Genomic DNA, 13749 nt, shown 5'->3' with positions numbered 1-13749 from the left:
TATCATTCTCTTTCTCTTACCCAAGGCATATCACAGTTTAAGACCACAAAGAGCTGACCCAGTCAGTGGTTCCAGAACCTGGGGCCTCAGCACAGCATTTTAAAGACTTACCCTCATAATAAATTACTATTTTAGTTATAGTCCTGGTAACATATGGTGAATGGAAAACACTTTCTGTAGATTAAGCAACATAGTTCCTATTAATGGTTTTCTATACTTGAGACCTTAAAGAGATTTTAACTAACTGTTCATTTGGTGCAGTTTCTGCTGCATTATTTAAAAACACTTCCTTACTGCTTTAACTATGAATTTGCATTAGAATGCCAATTAAGATTCCCCATTGCCTCAAATGCTCTAAAAATAAATACAAGCTAAATCCCAACCACAGATACATTTCTCTCTTTACACTCTGGCCTTCCTGTTATCCTAAGCTTAGGCGAAATACATAAACGATACTCAAAACTGCAGAAAGAGACTGCCAGAAGGTTAGGAAATTAGGAAGGTAAGAAAAAATTGAAGTCTAATGGATGGCTTTGGGGAAGTACTGGGGACACACGGAGTTCTACATTTACATGGAAAACTCAACATTTATATTTGACTACTACAAGTTCTACTGTCTCCAGAATTACATAATGTAAAATATAAAAACAACTTCTTACATTTACATAAAGTCAGAAATTAAAGATATTGGCTCAGTTGGCTGATTTGAATTTTATTTACTGTGATAAATAATCGAAAGTGAAAATCGAATACAATACATCACTTTGGCTATGTTTTATTTGCCTGCTTATTTTTGCAAAGCTGAGTGTTTCTCTTGCTCTAAGCAACCTCCCCCCCCAACCTATATCTCACCACTTTCTTCCCATTATATGAGGATTTGCCTTTAAGCCTGCATCAGATAACTTTCTCAAAGTTGACTGAAACTCTCATATTTTTCATAACACTTCTCTGACCTCTACCTGGCATATCTGCTGCTTGCCTCCTGCAAGCTTCCTGCCCCTTCCACTCCAATTAAAACACTCTACTTAAGGAAGCTCTTCTGTAAAGGAGTTCTCAACTAACCCCACTAATTGCAGCATTCTGATCACTCTATATCCTTGTACACGTCCACTTTCTTAAAATAGTGTGTAAATAATGACTTTTGTATTGTCACACATTTTCACTTGGCTACATGCAGGCTGACTAGTACCGTGCCTTCAAAGAGCTCAATGCATGTTACTGCAGGACCACTGGAAGGTTAGTTTCAATTTGAACCAGAGTGCCATCTACTGGTATAAATGTTGCAATACTATCAACACGATTACATTCTGCTCGGTAAACATACTAAATACTCAATATGTGTGACATACACCAGTTCTTATAATCTGAATAAAGAATAAAGAATATGCTACCTCAAAGCAATATTTTGCTCCAATCCTTAGTGACATCTATGTCTTCAAAAAAATAAATGGCAATGAAATAAAAAAAGATCCCCATTTGGATCCTCCAATAATAAAACTATCATCTCCCAGAGATGGGTGTGAATTCTAGATGTCCTCTGGCTGCTTGGTAAATTTTGCTTTTTATTTATTGAAAAAAATCATATATGAAATAAGGAACTGCAACAACATACAGTACAACGTCAGAATGGCATTAAGGCCTATGGAAATGGCACTGTTTTCCGAGGAAGACTAGGTTTTATTTTATTCCAAGAACTTAGCCCTTTTATAAGGTGAGCCACCTCTTACAGGACCGATCACACCTTTGAGTTACAAATCCTGACTTAGCATGGTCTCTTGACACAAAGTGGAGGGACTGTATAAAAAAATCAATATTAAGAATATTTAGCCCCTGTTTATCGGGCTAACATTTTTGCCTGTTAAACAATTTCTCAAACCGTTTAATAACTCTTTGTACTCACTCTAAATCCCATCACATTGTGGATAAATTTAAATTGCACCGAGGTGGGTTTGTAAGGTAAGAGAAAACTTTTCTTTCCTTGCACAGAGGCCGATTTAGATAGCACAGGATCATTAGTGACCAAACAGATGCCCCATCTATAACTCGGAGACAGCTCTCAGCTGTACAGAGAACCTTTCATTCCCTATGTAGAGGTGAACTCAAAACTTGTCACTGATTTTTGCACCCTCTTAATCTTCCTGTTTATTCTGTGCTTCATTAAAGTCAATCTCTACAGGGCAGACTGTCATCTGAGCTCAGCCTGTCCTGCTGTCTCCTCTCTCCAGAGAGCATCCTTCATCCTGATAAACGGGCTGTGAGCCGAGCATGTGACTCTGCTCCTTAAGGTAAATAGATTACAGAGAGCTGCTCCTTCCACACTGCCTCAACAGAATTTGATAAGCAGGATCATTGACGTGGACATCACGGTGGAGACAATGTTTTCTGAGAGATGGGGTTTCAGATTTACTGTTGTAAAATGAGATAGAGAAGTTTTTTTTTCCCATTGTGTAATACCATACCTTTAAGGCTGCATTAGCCAGTGTCATTCATCTGCCAAGCGTCTCCCTCCGGATTTAGCATCATTTATAGGATTTCTTCTGTGTGCCAGGCTCTCTGCTAGGCATTAGAGACATAAAGATACACATGGCAGGGTGGCAGCGGTAGGAGAGGTAGTGAAGCTCCCTGGGAAGCCCACCATCACAATACCAGCCCATGTGCTCAGTTTAGTGTGTGCTTGTTTGTTGGACTCACAGGCCATCGTGTCCCAGAGCAATTGTTGTATCTAGATGAAAAAGCAATGCTGGGGCCTGAGACTGGTTTCTAGGCAACCCTGCTCCTACCCTGACTCATGCTGACAGATAAAGCAACAAGCTACTCCCGGAGAGGCCCCGACCGTCCTTCCTATCTGATAAACCAAACATGGACCAGAAGTGTGGAGAAGGAAAGTCTTAGATCTCCGGCAGGAGGGTTAGAAGCATCTTGAATTCCTCAGCTGAGGACACTTGAGTTCACATGGCCACCAGCTGAGCACCACACTCACTCCCCAATACTCAGATGATGGAACCATGTAAAAGACACCTCACACACTGGCTAGGGTAAAGGTATGGACAGCCCCAGAAGAAGGTGGAAACTTCCATCCTGGATAGTCAGGGCAAGATCTGTGTGGAAAGTGTTACAGGGAAGCGCACTCCCTCTTAACTGAGAAGGGGGATGAGGTCAAGGAGGACTCCCGCCCACCCTACACCCCGATTTTCCCCAGGCCTGGGTAGCAGAAATCCAAGATCCTCCTCAACAACGACTGCACCTTCTGCCTGGAAGGCTTGAAGATCACCAAGAAGACAGTACCCTGATCTGCCAGGGGCCACTCCTGGCTCCTGCCTCACCTCTAGTTTCCTTAGTGATAAAAGCAGTGGTGAAAGGATGCTTGGGTGGCTCAGTGGCTGAGCGTCTGCTTTTGGCTCAGATCATGATCCTGGGGTGCTGGGATCAAGTCCCGCATCAGGCTCCTCACAGGGAGCCTGCTTTTCTCTCCGCCTGTGTCTCTGCCTCTCTCTCTGTGTCTCTCATGAATAAATAAATAAAATCTTAAAAAAAAAAAAAAAGCATTGATGAAGAGCTCCACAGGCAGGGCGTCAAGGGCAAGGGCTGCAATCTACAGGCTGCTGACCCATGCAAAGCCACAGTCCTCCAAGCCTTCCAAGTTCTCTCTGGACCACACAGGTCTGTCTCCCCTCCTCTGAGCTGCCCTTGCCATGTACAGTTTAGCATGTTATTCTCCTCAGTCTCCTGATGTAATTACTCCTTGTATGTTGTGTGACCGTGACAAGGTCACATGCGTGCGTCTTCTCTGAAATGAGAGATACACAGTATCAGACATGGAGCAGGTCTCAGACTTAATCTAAACTGGGAGTCAGAAAATAGGAGCTTGTAGAAACCTTCCTCCTTTAACAGAATCGGAGACAGATCTAGAGAATCACCGCTTTATTTACTCCACAACTGTCTCATGAAACTTTCAAGTTGCTGACGTGGGCACCGTGGAGGAGATAGTTCTCATGCACCTGTCAGTGACGTGTGAGAAAGAGGATGTGTGGCCTAATTACCAAAAGTGGAATTCATAAGAAAGGCAAGAATGAGCCTGAGGGATCTCATGTGAGGGAGATAACGGGTCAGCTGTGGAATTAAAGGGTGGCTTGTGGAGAGGGAGGCACCTGAACCTGATGAAGGATTTGATGCGGGGGAAGGGGAAGGGTATGCAAGTGTGAATGTATTTTGGCCTTCAAGCTTTACATCCAACTCAAAACCAGCCTACGGGAGTCAGCGGAGAAAGCTGGCAGGTGGCCACCGTCCATGCTGAGCCCCCTGAGGATTTGCTGAAGGGGACACTTCCATCCACCAGAATGGGAGCTCTCCTGGACGTGACCGTCTCAGCTCCTTGCACGTGAAGAGGGACGTCTCTCTCCTCTCGTTCTCGGTTTCACTTCCTCCTCCTCCCCAAGTGCAGGGAGGCTTGTAGTCCCACGTAGCCTCTGACAGGTGGCCTGGGCTCTGGCCTGGTCTCGTCCTGGCCCCAGCACAACAGACCAAGGCACTGTGTGGGCCCAGCTCCCCACTGCCCCCACGTGGTGTGCTTCGAACACCCTGCCTTGGGCCAGGGCCTGGTTACCCCAGGGTTCAAAAGGTTTCCCCGACGACAGAACAGAGTGCTGCCTACCTCTCTCTCTCTGCCTTGGGGCTTGGCATTTCCCATGGAGGGAAGCCAAACTCTTTCTGGGAAAAGCTGCAGGAGGCTAAGCAAACACCAACCACACAAGCAAGTCGGGTCCTGCCCACATCCCTCATTCTTTCTTTGGGTGGCTCTTCACTGCCCTCCTGCCTGCACAGAAGTGTCCTTTGCCCAAGCCAGGACTCCCTGCTCACTTTCCCTGCCCCTGCCCGTAACTTGGCACCACCCTATCCTCCAACACAAGGAGTGGCAGCTTTAGCCTCTTTCTTGCTTCTGCTCAAGCAGCTCCCCCTTGCCGGGCAGCTCCTGTAGTAAGAGCAAGCAATTCTCCATTCTCCACATCTGCTTGCTTCCTTTGTCTCTCTTTCCTTATTCCCTTTGCATTTAGAGGAGAGAGAAGAAACATCGGGATGCCAGGACAGCAGCATGGAATGGGGGTAATACAGAGATGCTGAATAATGCACCTCTCTTCTTAAGTCAGCATAAAAGGCTGCCCTCACATTTTCCTTTCCATTCATCTCCCTGGACCTGGGTCTTCAGCCTCCTGCCCTCACCTCAACCAGAAATTGAGTGAAAGCCACATCAAGAGGAATTCTGAAAGTGGCATCTGGATGAAAGGGAGCCTCTTGGACACTCCAGCAGCTGGTGAGGACCCCAGGCCTTCTGATTCCTTAGACTTCTGTCTTACGGCACCAGGGGAAGGCAGGTGAGAACTTCCAAGCCGGGGTTTCCCAGAGTGTCCTCCCTCTTGGCCCTAAGGCTTTTTCTCCCATAGGTGTAGCCAATTCTAATTCTCTATTGCTTTAGAGTTGTAATATCCTTTTCACTTTTTATTAAGTTCCTGTATCCCAAAATGTAGTACAGGTAAACATTTATATACAGCAAAATATATGATCCAGTTCTAACCCTTCCGTAGATGTGAGATTTTTACCCTGTTTAACGTCACCCTATTTGAGGCAGGGCAGTAAATCAGAGCTGTGCCCAATTTACTTTCTCTTACTTTCCAACCACTCCTCACCCTCACCAAGAGCCAGTGATTAGGGCCTGGACCTTAGCCTCCCGTCCATCAGGCAAACCCTAGCAGTGCAGATGAGCTCACGTAGCTGCCCCAGAACTTCCAAGTACTTTAAAACCCTCCTTGCTTAGGACTTTTTGTGGGTTTGGACCAAGTGTAAAGGCTGAGGGGTGACCTCAGTGTCATAATAGGTCCCAGAGGCCTAGTATTTGAGAGCGTAGGCCACAACCTCTGGAGCCCTGGCCTGACAATGTGACAGCCCAGAGCTCTGAGAACCAGTAGTCACAGAACAACCCAGCTCTGGCCAGCCCGAGTGGGCAGGGAGGTCATTGGGTCCTTCTCTACTTCCACCTTCAAAACCCCATTAGGGGGTGTTAAATGTCTTAGATAGGCTCACAGTTAGGATCCAGGAGATATTCCCTGCAAAAATGCCACAAAATGCACAGACAACAAGTCCTTAATATCTCCTCAAAAGAGGTTTAATACCAGTAAAAACTGAAAGGAGACACAGAATAATTTTCATTTTGAAAATTATTCCATGGGAGCATTGGAATGTATGAGAAAGCATGTTCTCCTCAGCCTACTAAGCAAACGTTTTAGGATCTATGAACCAAGGCCGATTGAGTCAGGTAGCTTTCTCAGATTTAAGCTGTGGTTCCCTCTGGTGTCCCCGACTCCACCTTTGCTTCAGCCCTAAAATGCCTGGGACCCACTATCTCTATTAAATGAGGACTCCAGGGCTTCTGGGTGGCTCAGTGGTTGAGTGTTTGCCTTTTGCTCAGGGCATGATACTGGATTCCCCAGATCGAGTCCCACATCAGGCTCCTTGGATGGAGCCTGCTTCTCTTCCCTCTGCCTGTGTCTCTGCCTCTCTCTCCGTATCTCCCATGAATAAATAAAATCTTTAAAAAAAAAAAAATGAGGACTCAAAGACCAGTTCAACTCGTTCTCTTCCTTTTACCCCTCCATTATGACTGTTGGTCACATACTTCTTCTCCCTCTATGAGCTCTGTTGTTATCTTCTGTTGCTTCAAGTTACATTTTATTATAACCAAGTTTATAAGATAGTTGTTTCATGGGTATTGTTTTCCTTGCCCCATTACAATTGTCTTTTTACAAATTTACCTATTTTTAAAAAAATTCCTGTATAGTTAAGTTACAGTGTTATACTAGTTTCAGGTGTATAATACAGTGATTGAACAGTTCTATACATTACTCAGTGCTCATCACCATAAGTGTACTTACCCTTCTGGCAACCATCAGTTTTCTGTATTTGAGAGCTTATTTTTTTCTCTTTTTTTTCTTTTTCCATTTGCTTTGTTTCTTTAATTCCACATATGAGTGAGATCGTATGGTATTTATCTTTGTCTGCTGGCTTATTTCACTTAGCATTATACTGTCTAGATCCATCAATGCTGTTACAAATACAGCTATGTTTTTGAAATGGGAAACATACAATATCAGACGTGCAATTGGTGCCTAATACTTTAAATTAGAGAATCAGAATATTAGAGTCAGTAGCAAAGCTAATATAGTTTCCTCCTTTCACAAAATGGGAAACAGATCCAGAGAATAGCTACATCATTCATTCTCCACTTGTCTACAGCAACTTTTCAGTCCCCATGCTGGGTGCCATGGAGCACAATGAAGTGCCTGGCCAAATGACCTACGGTTCATGCGCCTATTGGTGAGGCATGACAGATGACATGTGCCCCCATCACCCAAAGTGGAAACCATAAGGAAGGCAAAGACAAGCCCGAGGGATCTCAGATGAGGGGGGCAGTATGTCAGCTGAGGGACTCAGGGTGGTTTTATGGAGAAGGTAGCACTTGAACCTGATCTTGAAGGATTTGAATGGGTGGAATGTATAGCGTTGTGAAATACTGAAGGAAGAACTTGTAAAAACAACTAATGTCTTAAACACGTATTGAACTTTTTAAAGAAGTGACTTCTCCATCCTTGAAGGTGTTGACGTACACAATGTGCCATTTACTTATGATTTGTGGGTAGATTTGTACAGAGGACTCGTGCATGGATGGGATAACTGTTAAGGTCACTTATGTGCTCCATTAACGCTTCCTCAACTAACAAACAGCTTGAATATAATTGTGCTTTAGGAAGAGGAATTTGGCAGCAAGGTTTCAATGAGCCTGGCAAGAAGGGAGACACTGCGTACAGAGAGACTGGCTAGAACACCATTATCATTTTCTAGGCTACACCAGGTTAGTGGAAATGGGAATGGAAAGTAAATTGACAACGTGATGTTGAATCAAGATTACTATTTTGTTGTAATTATTTGTGACCTTCCTCAATAGATTGAACATCCTGTGAAGGCAAGAAGTGTACCTTATCTGGTTTTATATCCCCACTGCCTAACAGCGACTAGCATGTATAAGTGCTCAAAGTGTTTTAAATGTATTTGTGTGGCAAATGTTAACTGGCTTTACGAGTAAGTTGTTAGGATGGTGTTATTTCAGGGGCACTGGGTATCTAAGCTGCTGGATAAGGGACAGCTGGAGTCTCTGGATCTGAGCCCAGGACCTGGGTGGTCCTGTTCCTAGGGCAGAGGGAACTCAGAAGACAGCAGCTGCCTCTACTTCCTCCCTATGCAGTCTCTGTAATCCATGCCAGGCAGGCCCTCATCCCCACAACCTCACCATGTGTAGGTCATTTCTACCCTTCTTGCCCTTGTATCCCCTTTCTTGTTTTATTTATCATCAAGATTTGACTCAGCTGACCATTTCATTCTTGGAATATTCCCTTCACTGCCAATACTTGATTTTCTTCCTATCTGGCTGATGGCTCAGTTTATTCTAGTCATTCTGGCTTAACCTCCTATTCCTAACTTTTAAATCAATGGTTCTCAGTCTTAGCTGCATGTTAGAATCATGGGAAGCTTTTTTAAATCTCTCGATACACAAGCTGCATCCCCAAATTAATTAAATTAGAATCTTTGAGGGGTCAGTCCAGGTTCAATATTTATTTAAAGCTCTCCTGATGATTCATTCCAATGTTGTAAACCACTGTTCCAAGTATTAGTGTTCCACAGAGCTTAGTCTTAAATCTCTTCTTGTCTTTGGATATACCCCTTGGCCCATGGGATTCAAGAGCATCCTTATTATGTTCAATCTATACTTCTAACCCCAACTTCTCCACTGAACTATAAACTCCCATATATATCTGTCTACTCAAGATCTCCACTAGGATACAGACATCTCAAATTTAACAGATCCAAATGGATGTCTTGACTTTCATCCTCACTTCCAAATCTATTCCTCCCCAGTGTCCTCCATCTCAGTTGATAGTATCATTTGTCCAGTTGTGCTACCAAAGACAACTTGCGAGCTATCTTTGGCTCCTTTCTTTCTGTCACGCTCCACATAAAATCCACCTCTGAGTCCTGCTAGTTTTATTTCTAGGATACATTCTGGACCAGATCACTTCCCGCCACTTTTTTCAACCATCACCTGCTCTACAGCTGTGTCTTCCCAGCTGTTCCCCAACTTCATGCTTGCTTCCTTACAGTCTTTTCCCCATACGGCTCTTGGAGGGATCTTTAAGAATGTACATCATATATTTTTTGCCCTTAAAAAGATGTTTTGTGGTTTTCTATTACATTTAAGACAAAATTCAAACTCTTGAGTTTGGCCTTCAAAGTTCTTCACGATCTACCCCCTTCCTGCTACTCTTACCCCTCTCTTACTCTCCCTTCATTTACTCTGCTCATGCTACACCCTATTTTTGCTGTTTGTGGAACACGGCCTTTGCCTAGGATTCTCTTCACCTAAATCGCCACGTGGTTTGATGATGACCATTGGGCCTGTGCTCATGTGTTACCTCTTCAGAAAAATTTTTACTGACCTAGCCTCCTGAGGCAAAAGTGATCACTGTGTTCTCCTATCTTAGCCTTGCTTTATTCTCTTACTATCTGAAATCATATTTATTTGTATTCATTTCTTGGCAACCCCCCCCCCCCATAGAAAGTAAGGACATTGTATGTTTTGTTTATGCTGATAGTCTGGCACTCAACAGGTTCTCAATAGTTATCTGTTGAATGAATTGTTAAATCCAGAGTTGAAATTCAAGGTGATAGTGAGGCAGACTGTAATACCAATTTATCACTGTGAGATGGATGAATAATCTCAGCATGAGGCATGATTAATTCAAGGCTCTATTAAAGGTGTTTTAGGAGAGTATCTGGTTTAGCATTTGGGCATATTGTCCCCTACACCCTAAACTTCCTTTCTTCCTCTACTCACAGTGTCTGAAACTCTCCATTAGCAGTTTAGATTCATCTGATTGAAAGGTTTTCATCTTCCATAGAATTCTCTACTAAAATCCAAATACCTTTAGTATGTGTCCATTGACTAATAAAAGACTAGGGAGGAAAGGTTTTTCTGAAATCAGACCAAGAGCTAAGAGGACTAAGAACAAAGGGAAGGCAGATGATTGTCATACTAAATTTTCTTCACCATGCCATAATGCCTTTGACAAAGCCCTTTGAGGAAATTGGTCCTCTAGAAAGCTGAATGGCCATAGGCCTTAATAAGAAACTTTCTGTTGGTTTCTGTTGTGACTAACAACCTCCTAATTTCCTCTCTCCCTTGTATACATCCAGCTGCATTCCCCAATCTCCAGTGTAACTTCCAGAGTGTGGGGATTTAACAATTTGGTAGTCTACTCTAATGCTGTTCTCCTACCTGATTTGTCTTTCTATCACAGCTCAACCTAGAGCCACAGGAAAAACCAGGGGTTTTTTAAATACCTAAAAAATATATTACTAAAGGCTGGTTGAAAACGTATTTCCTTATTATAATACTTATATTTCACTAATATGTTAGAAACAAGGAATTTGATTTCCCTAGTGTTACAGTTTAGGTTCTCTGAGAAGCAAACTCAGAGACAGAGATTAGCATGCAGAATATGCATTAGAAAGTAGGTACCCTTGGAATCAACATTTTTCCAAGGGAAGGAGGCAGGACTGAGTAGCAGGAAAAACGCAGCTCAGTGCAGTCTCAACAAAGGCCTCAGCTCGCCATTTGGGGAGCTCTTCAGAGCAGCTGACATGGTCCTTTCCAGTTGACTCCCCTTGCAGTGAGGAGGATAGGCTTTCATATTCCCACATCAACCAGACAGTGGATACAGCTGATTCTGGGTGGAGAGGGTACTCTGTAACCAAGCGCAGTTTCTGGACTGGCTTGACCACTGAGAGCAGCCTACTGACAGCACTACCTGAAGACAGATCTGGGCAACACAACACCGAATCCATTTTACCTAGTGCTTTCATGTTGATGTCACTTTTTGGTTGCTAACATTATTTTTAGTGTCTATTGAAGGACAGTTGGATAAATTATGTACTAAGAGTCTCTACTGAATTGGCTTTACTACTGATAAATCTTGTTAATGCTGTGCTTCTGAAGTACTTTAACTTTTCTGTTCTTAACATATGTTATAATCATATGTAGATAAGATTGTTGTTTGTTGATGCCATTCTTATTTAACACTTTGTGAAGCATTCACAGGATGTACTGAGGTCCTTATTTGTTAGCCATCTGCAGTGGCCAGTCTGGCTGATTAGAAAGGTAAAATTCCACTCATTAATCTTGCATACTCCATTGAATCCAAGTCCCAGGAGTTTTCCTTAAAATAAATAAACAAACAAGCAAACAAAATAAATCCCTCAGCCTGGATGATGTCAAAGGAACTAATTATTCAGGCTTCCCATTACAATTTTGTCTATGTAAGGACTGTGGATTGGGGTCCTGAGTAAGCATAATTGAGAATTAATGTGTTCTATGCCTTAGAGGTGAGAAATAAAACTGAAATGGGCCACATGAGGGGGGAAAAGATTTTTATTGTGTAAGTGAGACAATAGGATCCATGATTGTAGGCTTTATTGCTCAGGCCTGGCTGGTAGATACAAACAAAAGAATTCTTTCTATGGTGTTCTTTCAAGCTGGCAAGATTAGTCTCTGAAATAGGACTAAATTACACCTTTACTTATTTATTTCTCTGCAAAAATGTGGACATGAAAGGGCAAGGAAGTTATACTTAGTATATTCTGTGTAGGTCTGAGCAAGCATTAAACAAATAATAGATTCTTATCAGATATGATCTACTTATCTGGAGTTCCAGCATTGTGGTCGGGACTTGGAGTTGGTGCCAGTTGGTCCTTAGGGTCCTCTCTCCCTGTACTTCTTCCAGTACCTGTGGATGATGAGGGATGTTCACTGCTTCCTTGCAGCTTCAATTTATTGCTGAGGAGACTATGTTCAATGTTTTATTTGGATGGCGATAAAGTCCAATGGCTTAGCATGTGACTCTCACATCCTGTCTTCATCATTTAAGTTTTATTATCTTAGGCATCTCAAATGATCTATTCTGGTCCTTAGATTCCTCCTCTCTAAATTAACAATGACCATAGTGCCTACTCCTAGAGTTGTTAAAAGCATTACATGTGAAGTGTTGATGGTGCATAGTAAAAAACAGTCAATATTAGGTGTTATTATTATCTGCTAGGAATAAGTTCACAAGTATAAGATGAGGTTAAGAATTACTTGGACATTTCTGGAATAAATAGAGAGGGACAGCTAACCCTGGTTGGGCTGAGAATTCTTTGAATATGTACAATTAAGTAAATAGCAATAGAGAAAAATAGTTTCCATACAGAATTGAAACCAATGAGATAGCTTCCCATTGGATGTAAAATTAGATGTAACTGAGACCTGTATTAGACAACTTAGTGTGGCAAAGACAATAGATGTTAAGTTACAAGTGACTGTCGCTATCAACAAAAGTCTAGGAATTGCTATTTCTGTCAATCACAGAAGACACACATCAGTCACGGAATTGGACTTCCCTACACCAGAAAGCCTTCCCTGGCTGAGGAGAACAAGATGTGGATTCACTAAACTAAACAACCTGCTTTTCTCACAAGAAAGTATTAATTATGTAAGCAATAATTCTCTTATTTGTTAAAAAAAAAGAAAGAAAAACAGAATTTCAACTTAGTGAGGCTCAGCTCCACTAATATATTAATAACTGGTCAGAAGGAATCTGTCTCTGGACTGTTTCTAGCACTCTTCTTCCATATTTTAGGTATTTAATTTGAAAATCTTAAACTTCTATGTTAAAATGTCTATTGATTTTTTTTTATGTACTAGAGAGGAGTTTCTTATATATCATATTGCTTTTTCTAGTTGACTATGTTCCATATTTATTGAAGGCTCACTATGAACCGGCTATATAGTAAGTGAATATTCTGAGTGGAGATAAAAAGAGAATGATTTTTTTTAAGCTAATAGGCAGATGTCTTTAAAATCTGTCAAATATGTGTATTTTTTCTACTTTGCATTCATGAGTCCAAATCATCTCAACTTTGTTTCCTTACAGTTGGGACCACATCTTTACAGTATTTTAGTAAAATTTCCACTATTTCTGATATGGTATCATGCATTCACTTGATACATTTGTCAATTGATGCTAAAAGATGGCTACAGTCAGTAGTGGAGGCAATGACTCCCAAGGGCAATGTGATTACCAGTATTATAGTTTCTCTTATTTGAAGAAAGTTAGCTACACGTATAAAGTCAGCCTGAATAAATGGTACAATTTGTAGATTTTTTTTCCAGCCATCAAGCTTTAAGAAATTTTGAAGAGTTAAACATTATTTCTTCAAAATGAAATGCAAGGAAGTCGAAATTAAATAGAAGAAGGAAAGCTGGAATAGTCAGAAAAGAGAAGTTAAAATAAAAATTAGTGCCTTTCTCTGAAATTATAGCTATGTTGGTAAAAAGCTTTGGTTTCTTGTCTATTACAAATGAGGACAGTTTCTAAAATATAAAAGTTTTCAGGAAGGTATCAGGAAAGATTAGCATCCAGTAGAAATTGAAAATAATAAAGATTTAGTTAGGTATTTTATTATTAACATGTCATTCCTTTATTGCTTCTTCCAGCCTACTTCCTTTTACTTAATGAATCTCAAAATTTTATTTTGTCTTTTACTGTGAAAGCTGTGAGAGAAATGCCAGGGTTCCATCCCTGCCCTCCTGAGTCAGACCATCTGGTGTGT

The sequence above is a fragment of the Canis aureus genome, chromosome 32 (assembly GCF_053574225.1).
Source record: "Canis aureus isolate CA01 chromosome 32, VMU_Caureus_v.1.0, whole genome shotgun sequence".
Classification (NCBI taxonomy): Eukaryota; Metazoa; Chordata; class Mammalia; order Carnivora; family Canidae; genus Canis; species Canis aureus.
This window is presented reverse-complemented; position numbering follows the sequence as displayed.